Raw genomic sequence first — 16,986 nt, 5'->3', positions numbered from 1 at the left:
ATATTCCCGCCAGCCTGGTGTGCACGCTCTGTCTAACCCCATCCCCCTGAGGGGAGGACAGGACCTCTGAATACAATGGAGGTCCGTCCTGTAACGAGATGACTCATCTGTTGACTTTCAGTTCATTCAAAGGGGACGTGGCCTTGGGTGGGCCTGACCCAATCAGGGGATCCCTTGAAAGGTCCGGAGCCCTCTGGGAAGCCAGAAGTGCTCAGCTGGCCTTGAAGAAGCAATCAAGAGCTCCGACATGAACCACCTTTGGAGGCCAGCGCCGCTCAGGAATCATGGGTCACCTCTAGGAGCCAAAGGTGGCCCTGGACCTACAGGCAGCAAGGAAATAGGGACCTCACACCCAACAGCAAGGAGCTGAATCCTGCCACCTGCCCCTGAACGTGGACAAGGATCCTGAGCCTCAGGGGCATCTGGCTGACGCCTGGATGCGGCCGCCTGAGCAGAGGCTCAATGTATCCCAGGCGTGGACTCGTGACCCCCAGAGACCGGGAGATAATACAAGATGTTGTTTGCAGCTACTGGTTATCACCAAACAGAGCCACAAATACAGTGAGTATCAACGTTAACGCACACACGCTCCTATCCAAATTACGCAGGTCTCGGATGAGGGATATTTGGGTCATAAATGCATAGACGCAACCCGCTTTAAAAAAAAAAAATCTGCACCCTTTGTCTTAGCATCCAATTCTTTTTCTGCAGTCTGTCTCCAACAACAGGCCGTCGTGCAGCTCTGGTGATGTACTGGTCCCCAAAAACCCACTGGAGGTGGAAAATACCAGAGAGTCAAAACCCCACTGCAGGCACGTAGCGTACTGAGCCTCCCCGCGCAGCCGAGCCTGCCGTCAGCGTGTTCCGACACTTCCGTGAGCCTGCGGCTGGGCAGGATCGTCTCTCACGGCCTTTTCCTATAATACGGGGTTGACTGTGTCATCTCCCAAATGCAGAAAGTGACACACAGATGGCCGTCTGGGGCCGGACTGGCTGTCAGTGTGCGGGCCCTCGGCCCCCTGCGACGGCGGGACTGGCTGGGAGCTGCCTGTGCCCGGCATGGCCACGCAGCACAGGGCTGCCTGCCCCTCGTCGGGGAGAAGATCCAAAGTCGCACTCCCGAGGAGAGTGTCCACCGACTGCAGTGGACACTGCAGCCTCGTAACACGAAGAGCGGAAAGGACCCAAGTCGCGCCGTCACAAGTAGGGGACCATCTGCACGGAGCCACCATGCTACAAACACACCCCGCCCGGCTGAGCCCGGCATGCGATCAAGGCCCAGGATACACGTCCGCGTGGACCAGGCTCCGAGCGGCAGGGACAAAGGAAAGTGGGGCGGGCTCAAGAACCAGCCCCCAGAGATGGCCACGTCCTAACCCTCAGAACCGGAGACTGTCTTATTTTAGGAAGCAAACAAGACTCGCCGCGGTGCTTAAGTTAAAGACCCTGAAATGGGCAAAGAATCCGGGCTTATCCAGGTGGACCCAATGTCATCACAGAGGTTCTTGTAAAAGCAGATGGGGAGACTCTGGATGACGGTCCTTGTACTGGCTGTGAAGACAAGGGGAGGGGTCAGGAGACAAGTCGTGCTGGCGTCTCTCGATGCTGCACACAGCGCAGAAATGGATCCTGCCCTAGAAGCTCCCGGAGGCACTGGCCGTGTGGACCCCCTGAAGCCAGCCTGCTGACCCCCACTGTGGACTTCTTTTTTTTTTTTAATATTTTATTTATTTGACAGAGAGATCACAACTAGGCAGAGAGGCAGGCAGAGAGAGAGGAGGAAGCAGGCTCCCTGCGGAGCAGAGAGCCCGATGCGGGACTCGATCCCAGGACCCTGAGATCATGACCTGAGCCGAAGGCAGAGGCTTTAAGCCACTGAGCCACCCAGACACCCCCCACTGTGGACTTCTGACCACCGGAGGGCTGGGTCATAATTAGCCTCTGCCGTCGGACGTCTGACCAGCTTTGCCGCTATTTCCGAGAGCGGCCCTAGAAAGTTAACAGGGAAGACTAGGGAAGAGTCCACGGAAGCAGGGACGGGACGGAGGACGCGAGGAAAGAAAGAAACAAAGTGAGGGAGGGCAGGGAGGGTGACAATGATTGTTTTCATCATTCAGGAATTTCTAGGTCTCGAGGTATAGGAAGTAAGTCTGTCGAAAACGAGAGTCCCTTACCCAAGACACTTCCCTGCTCTCCTGTTTTGTATCGATCTCTGAATCTCTAATTGTTTTCAAATACAATTTAAAAGATGGAAACTGTACAACAGAACACATAGTAGATTGTCATTTCTACATAGGATCCCGAAGAAATTCAGGAAGGACACACATACGCACCGAATTACAGAGCTTCCTGTGGGTGATGGGACTATGGTGGTTTTTTTTTTAAAAGGCTTTTCTGGCTTTGTTTTTTGTTTGTTTTTTTTTTTTTAACAGTAAACATGTCCCTTAAAAAATAAAAAAGAATTACTTATTTGAGAGAGGGAGAGAGCGAGCATGCACAAGCAGGAGAATCTCAAGCAGCCTCTGTGCTGAGCCCAGAGCTCCATCCCACGACCTTGAGATCACGACCTGACTCCAAACCAGCAGGAGGGTGGGTCACCCAGGGCACCGCCTGTGTGTCCCAAACACGCCCTCCTTTTATCACGACAATGGAAACAAACAAAAACCCTTAAAAAATAAAATAACAAAGGCATGGAAAAAAAATCAGGAAAACCCAGGACATCACGGAGAGACACAACGAACTGCTCTCCTCCTGGAGAGACATTGCTCAGGGCCGAAGTCCTGTTTCTGCACACTTACGCTCTCCTGTCTGCCCAGGGGCACACGCGCTCCCTCCCCCACGGCTTCTGAAGCCACCAGTCCCTTCACACACAAGGGGGGACCTTCAGCTCTGTGCCGGCTCCAACACCATCCAGCCTCACGGCTGTGTTTCCCGTTGTCCTACCAACTTCCAGAGGCCAGGACACCATCCCCCTCATGTTCCCCCAATTAGCTCAGCTCCTGGGACAGGACTTAGGGAATAGCGGTCATGCACTGATTTGGGCCAAGGTCAAAGTTTTTAACAGGTCCCTGTAAGCCCAGACCTGTCCCCAGTTAAGAGAATAATTCTTCTGTTACGGGCAAGGTCCCTTGTACATCTGGGTCCTGCTTTGGCAAAAGTTCCAACTGGGAATGCAATGTTGAAAGGGCTCCTGCTGTAAGTTTTTCTGCCAAGCCCTACATCGGAGGTATGTGGGGAACCCTTAAATTAGGGTTTGGGTTTTCACCACCAGCCACAAGATCTTTCTCACGTATCATTTAGAGAAATTAAAATTTCAAAATTAGTATTCATGAATTCAAGCAATGGGGGGACATGGTAAACTCCGTCTTTCCCCTGCCTGAAAGTACAAGGACTTTGTTGATAAAATCAGAAAGAGGACCAACATTGTGCAACCCACCCCTTAGGAGAACAGCCCTAATTCCTGTGGTTTCCACACATCGTGGAAATGCTCCAAGACTACGTCAGCACAGCTCGTGAGTGGAGTGCCGAGGGGTAGACGAGACCAGGACGCTAGTCGTTTCCTCAATGTTAACGTTAAGTCTTGAGCCATGCAGAAAAATCAATCAGCCTCTTAAAAATGTGTTTACTTTACGGGAGGGGACAGGTGTGATTTTCAATAAAAATCTGTAAGCTCTCAAAATGGATTGCAGGAAAAGGATATCAATTCGCTTGCCAAACATAAATGCATACATTATTTTCTCCCATAGCCACGGGGTCTCTGTGATCTGTGAAACAAGAAGTCAGGTCCCAACACAGTTTTTCAGCATAACTGGGGTTCGCACTTCCTTCCACTTACAATACAGAAGTGGGTAACCTTCCACTTAGGATATAGGATATTTTACCCAACACGGAGGCACCCACCCTTTTCCTTGATGCTTCTTAGTGTGATGACTATGGAAAAGCTTTAATGACTGATAGCAGGCACAAGATCTTTTTTTAAGAGAGGAGAGAGCGTCGGGGCGTGGAAGGGGCAGAGGGAGAGGGAGAGAGACCGTCTAAAGCAGTCTCCACGCTCAGCACGGAGCTCGACGCGGGGCTGGCCGTGGGGCTCCATCCCACAACCCTGAGATCACGATCGTTTTATCAAAGTACAAGGTGAAACCTTGGAAGAGCCCATCGTGTAGGTCAGAAATGCGTATCGGCCGTGTCGTATTGGCCGTGTCGTATGGCCCCAACAGACACCGCACGTGAAAACGAGCGATGCGTGAACTTGGGAGCCGACGTCAGCTTCAACGGGTCACCTGTGTGGCTCTCAGGAAACTTCCCACCATCCTGAGGTCCAGTTCCTTACTGTCAAGGCCGCTACAGAAACTGCTACTCTATAGATGGGGCACCAGCAGCAGAGAGTTTTAAGGGTAAAACAGCACATGCATCACCAACAATATCTCTACACACCACTTAAAACCGCACTAAGGAAACGTTAGCATCTCCCAAGTCAGTCGGACAAAGGCAGATGGAAAGAAGACACGGGCAGTGTTCCTGGAGCGTGGCAAGCAGACCCTGCAGGGTCTCTGAGTAAGGAATCAGGAGGGCTGGAAAGCCGAGGGCCCCAGGAAGCACCCGTGATACCGAAACGGGGTGGGCCACCGTGTCCCACAGGGCCAGGGACCTCGTCCTGCCGGTCCTGATTCCCACGCTCATCTCTGCACACACTGGATGTTCCCAGACAACAGCCTTGGAGAGCTACGGCTTACAGAGCTTACAGCTCTTGGACAAGCAACTACGTAAATGTCCCCGTGAGCACAGAGCTTCCCCCTGGCTCTGCAGAATGCAGAACCTCCCTGTTCTCTACAAACACAGGCAGAGGACCAGAAGACAGTTGCAAGGAGTCTCCAACATGAGGGTCAGAGACAAAAGGAAGAAAGAAAAAAAAAAGAAGAAGAAGAAAGAAAAAAAAGTCTTAAAATCATCAACCAACCAATCCATCAATCAGTAAGTAGACACATAAAAGATGCCTTGGAAAAAAGCACATTTAGAGAACATAACACAAGTTTTGGAAATGCAGCACAGGACAGATGCGATAAATCAGCCGGGAAGAGGAAACTGAGGGTCTCTCAAAGGAAGATGGGACAAAACATCAAGGTGATTGATAACAGGGCAGAAGACAGGAAACCTGGATATCCGAAAGAGAGGTCCAACCAGCGGAGAAAAGAGACAGAGCACGTGCGGGGATCAATTCCCAAAGCAGTCACACAAGACAGAGTACAGATGTTTAAGGAAGTAAAGGTCCATGTTGAACGGACGAGCACATGACCAAATCCACGACTGAAAACAGACCCGGAGGAAAAGCCCGTTATCGAGCCTTAGAACACGGAGGGCAAAGGAAAGGTCATACGTGCATGCAAACGGGAGATGCAGGACAGCCACAGAGAGACTCCCAGTGGCTTTGCTGTTTCAACAGCCGCGCTGAATCATGTCAGATTACAACAGTCCCTAAATTCAAAGGGAAAATGATTTCCGAGCTGGCGCCGCACACCAGAAAACCACGGGGACCCAGGGACAGAGCCCGTGCACACACCGTGCACACACAAACACTGACCACTTGCCTCTGCTTCCAAGGAACCTGCCCCTTGGCATGGGGACAGAGCGTTCACGCCACGTTGCCTGCCTTTCTGGGCGTTACACACTCTTCACTGACATCCCCAAACACCAAGTGCAGAAAAATGTCACATTTGTCTTGGGGGGAACAGCAAAACATGACTAATAAGAATTACCATAATTAAATCCCCGTTCCCTCTCTCTTGGACCGTGAACTCGGGAGGCTGTTGCTGAGGCAGCGATCATGCTTGTCTCAACGTTGATTCCCCCGGACAGAAACCACGTCCCAGAGCACACGGAATTCACCTGTCTTCACTGGGCGAACCTGCTGAATCCCAAACTTGCTCAAGGCTTCCTTCGCTCCAATCCCCAAATCTGGAATGTTCACAGTGTCCTCAATGTCCTTCACTCCCTGGTAGACAAGTCCAACATTAACCGGCAGCTGGAGGTGTATACAAGCGGAGGTGACCCCGAGAGTGTGGCTGGCGAGTACGGACGACACTCCCTTTACAAGATGCTTGGGTATTTCAGCCTGGTGGGCCTTCTGCACCTGCATTCCCTGTTGGGGGACTACTATCAAGCCATCAAAGTGCTGGAGAATATTGAACTGAATAAGAAGGGAGTGCCAGGTGACCACGTATTACTACGTCGGTTTTGCATATCTGATGATGCGTCGCTATCAGGATGCCATCCGGGGTCTTTGCCAACATCCTCCTCTACATCCAGAGGACCAAGAGCATGTTCCAGAGGACAACATACAAGTACGAGATGATTAACAAGCAGAACGAGCAGATGCACGCGCTGCTGGCCATCGCCCTCACCATGTACCCCATGCGCATCGACGAGAGCATTCACCTGCAGCTGCGGGAGAAGTACGGGGACAAGATGCTGCGCATGCAGAAGGGCGACCCGCAGGTCTATGAGGAACTTTTCAGCTACTCGTGCCCCAAATTCCTGTCGCCCGTGGTCCCCAACTACGACAACGTGCACCCCAACTACCACAAGGAGCCCTTCCTGCAGCAGTTGAAGGTGTTCTCGGACGAGGTGCAGCAGCAGGCGCAGCTGTCCACCATCCGCAGCTTCCTCAAGCTCTACACCACCATGCCTGTGGCCAAGCTGGCCGGCTTCCTGGACCTCACGGAGCAGGAGTTCCGGATCCAGCTGCTGGTCTTCAAGCACAAGATGAAGAACCTGGTGTGGACCAGTGGCATCTCTGTGCTCGATGGCGAATTTCAGTCGGCCTCCGAGGTTGACTTCTACATCGATAAGGACATGATCCACATCGCAGACACCAAGGTCGCCAGGCGCTATGGGGATTTCTTCATCCGGCAGATCCACAAATTTGAGGAGCTCAATCGAACCCTGAAGAAGATGGGACAGAGACCCTGAGTACCTTCACACTATCGTTAGGAACCGATTCTGAGGTCTCTTCAGGAGGGGCGTATTCTTGTCACCGTGAAGCCTTTACCTAGATCAGCCATCCAGCGGAGTTGAAGTCTATTTGAATTAAGGACTGAAATGTTTTAAATGGGTCTCAGTAAAAGATCTTTGGAGCCAGAAAAAAAAGGCTTGTCTCAACGTTGATTCCCCCGGACAGAAACCACGTCCCAGAGCACACGGAATTCACCTGTCTTCACTGGGCGAACCTGCTGAATCCCAAACTTGCTCAAGGCTTGGTTTTATGGGAACGTGACCCCAGACAGGGTCTTTCTGTTTTCTCTTCCTGTGAGGTCTGAGCACCCGACGTGTCCGAGCCCAATCATGTTACCTGCAACAAGAGGCCCCAGAAACCGCCCTCGAGAAGAACCCACAGTGGAAAACACCAGGGGCAGCCACAGAGTGGTTCAAAGGAAACAGGTCATTATTATAAGCACTTGGCTAAGAAAAAAGCAGGAGGGAAGGGACGGTGAGAGGGAAGACAGGAACCAGCAACGTCCTCCAATGATAAACGAACAGAAACGTGAAAAATACCCAGTCCCGTTAGGAATCGAAAATTAAAATGAACCCACAAGGAAAACGCTGCTTGTGACCTAGGATGGGGTTAATACTATGTTGTGCTAACAGTGTCTCTTGCAAAGTCAGGGAGGTCATGGGGATGCCTGCTCATCGACTGTGCAAACCAAAGTCAGACAGACTTTCGGGAGCACGACTGACAATCCGGTACGTCAAGACTTTCACAGTCTTTGAACCAGCGTTTAAGTTTCCAGGAACTCCTCTCAGGGAAATACGGAGGGACACACACGTCACTTCCCAACACACTCTTACCAACAGTAGAAATCCGCAAAGCTACAGACATGGCGGAAATGTAAGTCAATTACATCATAAAGGATTATGCAGCCTGTAAATTCTTATTTTTTTTTAAGATTTTATTTATTTGACACTCAGAGAGATCAGAAGCAGGCAGAGAGGCAGGCAGAGAGAGAGAGAGAAGCAGGCTCCTCTCTTGAGCAGAGAGCCCGATGCAGGGCTTGGTCCCAGGACCCTGAGATCATGACCTGACCTGACCAGAGGCTCGACCCACTGAGCCACCCAGGCGCCCCAGCCCAAAAATTCTTGACTTCTGAATAATATTTTTTGTCATGAAGAAGAGGTTCGTGGTGTAATTTTGGGGTGGAAAAGACAGAACCTGATATTAAGACAGCATGACCCCAAATTAAAAAAAAAATACAACAAACTATTCAGTTTTGTACACGGATGTGTTATGTTAGAGCTGTATCTGTGTAGAGATACATGGTATCTGTGTGTAGAGATACATGGTATCTGTGTGTAGAGATACATGTATGTAATTGGAAATAAGGAATACAGAACTTCATTTAAAACCACTTTTGGGGCGCCTGGGTGCTCAGTGGTTTAAGCCGCTGCTTTGGCTCAGGTCATGATCTCAGGGTCCTGGGATCGAGTCGCACATCGGGGTCTCTGCTCAGCAGGGAGCCTGCTTCCTCCTCTCTCTCTGACTGCCTCTCTGCCTACTTGTGATCTCTGCCTGTCAAAATAAATAAATAAAATCTTAAAAAAAAAAGAACACTTCTGAAGGCGTGGGACGACCAGAGGGTTTTTTTTTTCAACATGGTTTTCAAATAAATTCTTGCTTTTATCAAATACTCTACTTATTTTTCTAGCCAGAAAAAGGCCTGCAGAGTCCAACTTAAGCATACTTCCCTTGTGCCAAAGGATACAATGTCACAGTTAAATTTACAAAACTCCTCTAACTCGGGAGTAAAAAGACAATGAACCCGGGCTTCCCGTTGGCCTGAAGAGAACCTAATTGAGACGACTTCAGCGTGATGAGCTCTGATTTTTAAATCGTGATCCCGTCGAATGCTATGCAGCTGCTCCCTGTCATGTGATCATAAAAAAAAAAAAGAAAGAAGAATGTTCTTTTCAGAGAAATCTTTTAAGTGCTTATTCTCTTAGCACAAGCACATGGTAAATGCTTAATAAATGCTCCTCGCGAGAGAATTGAATTCACGCCGATTTCTCATCTCCGGAGTTCTTGCCTCGTGGAAGAAAGCTGATTACAACAGCGCAACGTCCCAGGAAGCTACGGATCTCAAACCATCTGCCTAAAGCCTTGCCCCGGGATCCCTGCAGCCTTCCCCAGACGTTAACACGCTTCCTTCGCCGCAATTCTTTCAGTATGTTTAGCTGGAAAGAAAGAAAACCTCCACCAAAGTGTGTGAGGACAAGAGGGAAAGAGCTCAAAGGCACGCACAGTGTTTCAGACTGGGGTGAGGGGCACCGTGGACACGAACGAGGGGACGTTACGAAGGCGACCCCGGTGGTCATGACGGTGCGGGTCCGTCCTTGCCCGCAGCACCACTACCCCTGAGTCTGGGGACGCCATCTGTTCATGTCTCAAAACTCCGTTCTCGTATTATATCGAGGGTGTGCCCATGGCTCTGCGGCCCCAACAGCGGGATGGCAAGCATCTAAATCAGTGTGTCCCAAGATCACGGTGCCACACCTCCAGGGTGGCCCCTCCAGGAGCAGGGATCCCTCCCAAACACACAGAGAAGCCATGGAAGCCCAGCAACTTGCGGGGAGACTGCCACCGAGAAGAATGCATTGAAGGGCAGCACGGATGGAGGGGACGGAACGACATCGTCCACAGCACAGGTAGAACGCAGGCCGGGTGCAAAGGGACGCCCTCGCCGGTACGAGAAGGGGCTGATGCCTACCGTCTGCGGTTAGAGCAGTGAGTTCCCTGCACCTTTGCTCTGCTCTGAAGCATCCCTGGATGTATTCGAGAGGGCAAGAGAGAGAGAGAGAGAGGGAGGAAGAGAGAGAGGCTAAGGAAAACACAAAATCGGTTTGGGTTCTCACGTTGGGAACCATCTTAACGGAGCATCCGTGCTGCTGACTCTGAGCATTTCACTGTCCAACAGGTGCTGAGCTGTGGACAGGTGTGTGTGATGGGCTCCAAAGCCCACCAGGACATATGTGCTTGGGGTAGACCCGTGGAAGTTCCCACCACCAGACTCAGCACTCGGGAAACGTGCCAACCATGGCACTACGCATGTACCTTCACTGCTGGAGACTCGTTCTCATCCCCAGATAAAAACCAAACCAGATGGACCCTCTCTCTGGCCTCTCCCCATCTTTCTTTTTCTGTCTTATCCCATCAAGTTCCACGTTGAACCCAACACCCATCCAAACAGAGGTGGAGAAAGAACGGAGCTCCTTTCACTGCCTTTCTAGGTGATGGCCTGTCACCAGAAATGAGAGTGTGAGGGTGTCCATCCCATCGACAAGGTAGGGAAAGCTGAAACGTACCTTCGTCCCCGTCACATACACCATGAGATGATTCGAGATACAAGAGTCTAGAGTTCTAGGGCGCCTGGGTGGCTCAGTGGGTTAAAGCCTCTGCCTTCGGCTCAGGTCATGATCCCAGGGTCCTGGGATCAAGCCCCACATCATGCTCTCTGCTCAGCGGGGAGCCTGCTTCCCTCTCTTTCTCTGCTTACCTCTGCCTACTTGTGATCTCTGTCAAATAAACAAACTAAATCTTAAAAAAAAAGAAAAAAGAGTCTAGAATTCCTATACGCAACCTCAACATTTCCTGCAAGTCTGACAAAGAGTTCTCCCAAGGGAATGACCTCATACCTCCTGCACGCCTTTCAACACCATGAAAGAACACAGACCACAAAAAATGTCCCTTAAATACTATGGTCAGATGGTTCACAAGAAAAGAAGACCATGGGGATTAATTCAGTTTTCGACATTCCTCATGAAGATGACCTAGAATAATCTTTCAAATAAACTAAAGACTAGTATTATGGAGAAAAAAAAGGAAGTTCACCAAATTCTTTGATGTTTGAAACATGAACTAAATCTGAGTAGAAAATCACAAGTGCTTGTAGCTATCAGTATGACATTCAGCATTTTTAAAAAAGATTTTTATTTATTTATTTGACAGAGAGAGATCACAAGTAGGCAGAGAGGCAGGCAGAGAGAGAGGAGGAAGCAGGTTCCCCGCGGAGCAGAGAGCCCAATGTGGGGCTCGATCCCAGGACCCTGGGATCACGACCGGAGCCGAAGGCAGAAGCTTTAACCCACTGAGCCACCCAGGGGCCCCGATGTTCAGCGTTATTAAATGCACTTAACACACTCTTCTCTGCACTGCCCTAGTAGTAACGTCTCCAACAGCTACAGACGTGGTGAGGCCATTTCTTGCTTTTCGCACAGAGAAATGTTCTTTGGACGTAAAGGCGTTCTGGAGTCCATGTTTTTTCTTTGTCCCTCAGAAGAACGAGTCTCAGGTTTATTTTTCAAAGCAGAGAACACCCACGAGTCATCAAGGAAACGACCTATGAGCCACTATTGCAAATACACAGGAGCCGAGCACTTGATCAACCCCCACCCCGAGTGTGAGATTTTGAAATACACAAACCAGACAGATAACTGACGTCCCCTGGCTCCCCATGCATCAGTGGGTCAAGGGTGTGCCTTCGGCTCAGGTCAGGATCCCAGGGTCCGGGGATCGAGTCCCCACGTCGGGCTCCCTGCTCAGTGGGGAGCCTGCTTCTCCCTCTGCCTCTACCCCATCCCCCAGCTCCTGTTCTCTGTGTCACTCAAATAAATAAGTAAAAATGTTTTTAAAAAATTTAAAACAATGTAGAATTCAGAGACAGAATGCACGTCTTAAGTTACAGAAGAAGGATATCAGGAAAACATGATGTCCGATGGTCAATATCCATCCTGTCGTCAAGTTCAGAGTTGATTTTAATAAAATACAGACGGAAGGCCGCACAGGGCCAGAGCCCAGATTTAATAAAGAGACATAAAATGTCTCCGCAGTACAGTTGCAACAGCATTATGCTAACCACTGCTCATCAAGCGATTATTGTTTTAAAATTAGAAGGCTGCGCCCACGTTATAAAGCCAATCTGACCACAGGCATCTCACGAGTGTCTTCCGACGTTTTCTCCGGGGAGATGACGATGTACGTGAAGGTGTGGTACGGATTTCTTCCTGACCCCAAACCGTCTCATAGTTCATACCCGGAACCACAGGCTAGTTGACGGTCTTTGTACAGAACTTACTCTTAGAATGAGAAGCTTCAAAGAAGCTTTTGAAAGGGAAAAAGAATCCTAATCCACACAGCACCCCACACGGGGTGTAGATGGAGGGACTGACTTTCTTCTCCAGGGTCGTCAGCTACAGGACGAAAGCCTGTGCGGTGGAACCTGGCAGGAAATTCAGGGACCCGACTTTAAAGTGCTGCTTCTGTGCACAGAGACACAAGAAGAGCACACGCTTCCTCCGGGACCGAGATGCGTTGGCTCCTGGGACGAACCCCCACGGGTTAAGGAGAGATCAGCGCTGACAAGTGCCTGCCCCTGTCCTATTGGGCAAAGCCACAGCTTGAGGCACCCCACAGTTAAAGACCATTCTCTACACTGGGGTACGGGACAGGCCAAATTCTATCAGAAAACTTATTCCCCCCCCCTTTTTTGCAAGTCACCTTATTTGACTAAAAATCGAAGGAACAAAATATACCATTACTATGACCACCGGAAGCATCCTTTCCCATTCATGCGTTCAACACTTAGACTCCACAGCTACAAGGTTCTCTGCGTTGCTGGAACATTGCAGGGAACACTGTTTCCTGCCTCCAGAACGTGCAATGGGTCTGCAGACGGAGGTGACTCCAAGCATCAGGACGGGACCCACGATCCCATCTGAGACCGAGTAACACCCCACACGGGGCAGGAGTGTCTGCAGCAGGGAGGGCGCCTCACCCAGCTGGAGGCCACAAGCCAGGAGAAGTTGGCTAGTGGGGGAGCCCTTGAGGGGGCCTAGCGCCTGGCTGGTGGGACAGCTTCATAATGCAATGTGTCTGCTAGGGACGGAGACAGCAAGGAGGCCAGAACTGATAAGAGACCCACAGTGGAGCTCCTCCCTGCCCTGGTCCAGAATCCCATCTCCGTTCCAGTGGGCAGCGACCAGAGAGCCCCAGCAGGGCCAGAGGGAGCTCCATGTGTAGGCTGGAGGAAATGCGTCTGGCTCCCGGTGGACGACACGGTCCAGTAGGACGTGAGTGTGTCACACATGTGTCTCTGGAGGACAGCTCAGCCCAAGGCATGGTTGGCCGTGCCAGTACGGATGGAGGGACGCATGGATGGACAGACAAGGGACACCTGGAAAGCAGTGCTGGGGGCGGCTGATCTTTGTGCATGAGAGATCTCTGCGCTCTGAACGCCCCGTCTTCCAGCGTAAGGCACGTGTCTCTGCTCTTACTGTCCATCCCGGGGCTGGACGGCCATGCTGCTCACCGAACTGCGGCTAAGACCCAGCTGGGACCACGGACAGACCCACATCTTTATGTCAGTCATCAAACCTGTCACCGCCAGTGGTCCTCAGTCACAAAACGGGGCCGGCAGGCAAACCAGGAGCTGCCAGTAAGCTCATTCACCGCATCTTTCGCTCCTAACAAAGTCCAATAGACACAAAACTCAGAGCTGCTGCGCTAGAGGACGGCGGGATCCACTTGAACCCGTCCCCAGGCGTGAGGAGGTTCCCCGTGGAGCTCCCTCACGCTTCCAACAGGAACAGTGTGGACCTACGGGGCCCAGCGTCCTCCACGGGTCCCCTCGAATGGATGTCAAGCTCACAAACCAAGCGTGTGACGTGAGTGTGTCTGCCCATGCCTTCTTACACGGAATGCTTTATTCCTGAGGTAGTGTGGCGCGCATGTACAGAAATGGACAACGAGATGGCTGCTCCAGATCCCGAAGCCAGACGGTACTGGCCAGAAAGAAGCGACATGGGCTCTGGGATTTCTGCTCCGACGCAGACACCCACAGGCCGAGGCCCCCGGAGCCCAAACCACGCACAGGCAAAGGCGGAGTCTGCAAGTGGCCCAGCAATTACCAACGACGCGTCGTGCCTGCACCACTGCACAAGGACCCACGAAGCGCTGGGTACCACACAGGGAAGCCACACGGAAGGGATGATGGCCTCCACGGTTTTCTGTGAGCATCACCCAACAAAGACACAGGGTTCACCATCTTCAGAGTCCCAGGGAGGAGGTTTGGCCAAGCATAGCCCACAACCACACAACATGAGGACCCGTCCATCACAGACGGGACCAGGATACCCTGAGCCTCGTGGCAGACTCGGACATCCCCGAGGCAGATGGAGGGCGGTGCGGGACACCTGCCTCTTGCACACGGGTCCTGCACAAAATTCCGACCACCACCACCGATGGGACCCAAACAGCTCCTCAGACAGCAGAAGGACAGGGACGCTGCATACGTATTTTCCCCAAGACTTATCTTTGCAAAACTTTCCAACTCACCAAATAATTAAAAAGAAAACGAACTCACGTATCCTTCGCTTAGGCTGACGGATGGCTTGCACTTTGCACTGCGTGCTCGCTTGCTGTCTCTCCCCAGGTGCACACACACGTATGCACGCACGCACGTCCGCGCACATCTGTTTTCTGCCTCGGAAGAAAGGATGGAAAATGGACGTGTGATTGTGCGTCATGACGTCTCATAGAGATGTTTCTGCAGAAACCATCACCGTCGCCCTCTGAAGAGCTGGGCGTGAGTCTCCCAGAATGAGGACGTTTCCTCTGTAAGCTCGAGGCCGTCACACCGGCCATGCACACAAACGCCAAATCGGCACACTCAGCTTTGACACAGCCTCCACGGAACTGAGTCTCCTGGTTCCTCCCCCTCCCCCCCGCCCACATCTGGGACCCTTTCCACATTCAGGCACCGCTGCTCTGTTCCCTCCTCCTTCCAAATCCAGAACGGTCCCTGACCTTCCTTTGCGTCCCATGACACAGACTATTTTGGAAGAATCTAGGTCAACTATCTGTGACAATGTGCTACATTCTGGGTCCGTCCGCTCCTTTCCTCGTGACAGATCCCAGCGCAAGGCTCCCGGCAGGGACATTCCGCAGCTGATTTCCTGTTCTTGCTGCCTCTGATCGGGACGCACGTGACACCATGGTGCCCTACGAGCAGTCGGTCAACGACAATATCCGTTTGATTGATTGATTTGTTACATCGATTTGTTGCTTCTGATTATTATTTAGATCGATATTTAGATGGATTGATTTATTTTCTCTCGCGTTGTATCTGCATGAACTTTGATTTCTCGGAGACACACAACACGTTGACCATCATTTCCTGGGTTGGCATGATCTTGACCCCCAAATGTGCGTACTGTCGTGGGTACTTGCTGCCCTAAAAATAACCTTACTAAGGATTGACCGTCCCCTTGAAACACCTTTTCACTGTCACCAAAGGATGAAAAAATTACCCTCTTAGTATATATGTAAGCAGAGCACCTCAAGAGACCTGCTGGCAGGTCTTCTCAAACAAGACGATGTCTCATCAAAAGGAAATTTGGGGAGGGGGTTCATAAGAAAACTTTAATTTCACGAAGCCTTTTTTGGGAGGAGAAAAGAGAGAGAAATATCAGACATAAGATCAAAGTATTTTCTCGGTGATCGCCAGTCCACTCAAGGAGAGGGGGAAAGTTTAAGATGCCGCATTCCGAACCCTGCGTTTTAAACTGTGAAGGACATTAACATACCCCTTGAGGATAGCTTTATGGTGGGGAGATATAATGGACACGGTTATGAGGTCTTTAGGCACACATACCGTAGTCTCTGCCGAAAGACTCCCACATCACATCAGAACGTTAAGGAAGAAGGAGTGTGTATTCGTTTATCATGAATTAATCATGAGCCTTTTCAGCTGCATACTTTTAATTAGCTACTGAGTCTGTCCATTTTTCTCCGAGCTCTTCTAGCTGGGTCTGGAGAATGTTACTGTCCCCTCTAGACTAAAATCACACACACGTGCACACACACATACAGACACACACACACACACACACACACACACACACACACAGATTCAAAGTATTTCACTGCAAAAGGTCCGGTTGTTTTCTAGGGGAATAAAAATAAAAGTCTACTTAGCAGGTGCTTACGGCTGTGAAAGCTGTGTCAGAACCCAGAGCGAGCTCCCGCATGAACGATACGTTCAGAAAATAAATTATCCTTTTAAAACCCCGAAAAGTTTGTTTCTGAAACAGAGAAAAGGAACCAATGAGCCTTTTAAGGAACAAATTACAGAAATCACAATAGAAAAATGTATCAGTTAAGCGGCTTGGCATTAAGAATGAACACAAGCCAAGGCTTTAAGTCTCCATGGCTGTTTCCTGGGGTAGGAGAAGCCTCTGCTGTGGGGTTTCCATTTAATAGGAAAAAAAAAAAAATCCTAAAAGGTCTTTCTCTTTTTGTTCTCTTGAATTCTCATTCTAACGCTGATCTCTGAATGGAAAAAAACACTGAATATATTCGGGGAAGAAAGAGAAGATTAAGTCAGCAAGTAGGGTTTCTGCAGCTCCCACGGCTGAGGGTCAGGGCTGAGAGGGTCTCTGTGGGGTCTGGGCTGCTCCTCCAAAGCTCCTCCAAAATCATGAGCCCCCAAATGCCTCCAGACATGCCCGAGTCACATCCCCGAGGGCAAGAGCACGGCCAAGGACTGCCCACCTGCTGTCAGCAAGGCTTAGGCAAGGACCCAGACTGGAGTCTGGAGACCCTGAAATCGCCCTGGCCACCACCTCCCTGCAGTGCCTATCATTGTGGGTGCCAGGCGCGTCCCACTCATCAGCATCTCCGTCCCCCCAACAATGTCACCTTTCCTGTTTCAGTGACACTAGGAACCTGTCCTTTGTGCCCCATTTTGCAAGAGGCAGTGTGGACACTGGGAACTTCATCTGCTTCCTGAGGACATGGGCCAGCTGGGGGAGAGCTGGGATCCACGTCCCAGGAAACGCAACTCTGACCTCACGACACAGTTCCATCTTTGGGAACCTTCCCTACCAGTGGGAACCCATATCTTCTCGGAAAGCATCTCCGTGCACCTTCCTCTGAGCCTGTTG

General features: G+C 50.8%; 1 protein-coding gene and 1 pseudogene across 4 annotated transcripts in view; one reads left to right on the top strand and one right to left on the bottom strand.

Annotated features, from left to right (window-relative positions):
• The window catches only part of LOC123935906 (steryl-sulfatase-like), a 154,927-nt gene that overhangs the window by 99,265 nt on the left and 38,676 nt on the right, over positions 1-16,986 (bottom strand). Inside the window, exon 2 of one of the 4 annotated variants that reach the window (XM_045996748.1) lies at positions 14,406-14,521. The exons of the other annotated variants lie outside the window; for them this stretch is intronic. The gene's annotated coding sequence lies outside the window, so the exon portion shown is untranslated. The remainder of the gene's footprint in view (positions 1-14,405; positions 14,522-16,986) is intronic. 4 annotated transcript variants of the gene reach the window in all.
• Positions 5,822-7,143, top strand: LOC123935822 (annotated as a pseudogene).

The sequence above is a fragment of the Meles meles genome, chromosome Y (assembly GCF_922984935.1).
Source record: "Meles meles chromosome Y, mMelMel3.1 paternal haplotype, whole genome shotgun sequence".
NCBI classification, from domain to species: domain Eukaryota; kingdom Metazoa; phylum Chordata; class Mammalia; order Carnivora; family Mustelidae; genus Meles; species Meles meles.
This window is presented reverse-complemented; position numbering and strand designations above follow the sequence as displayed.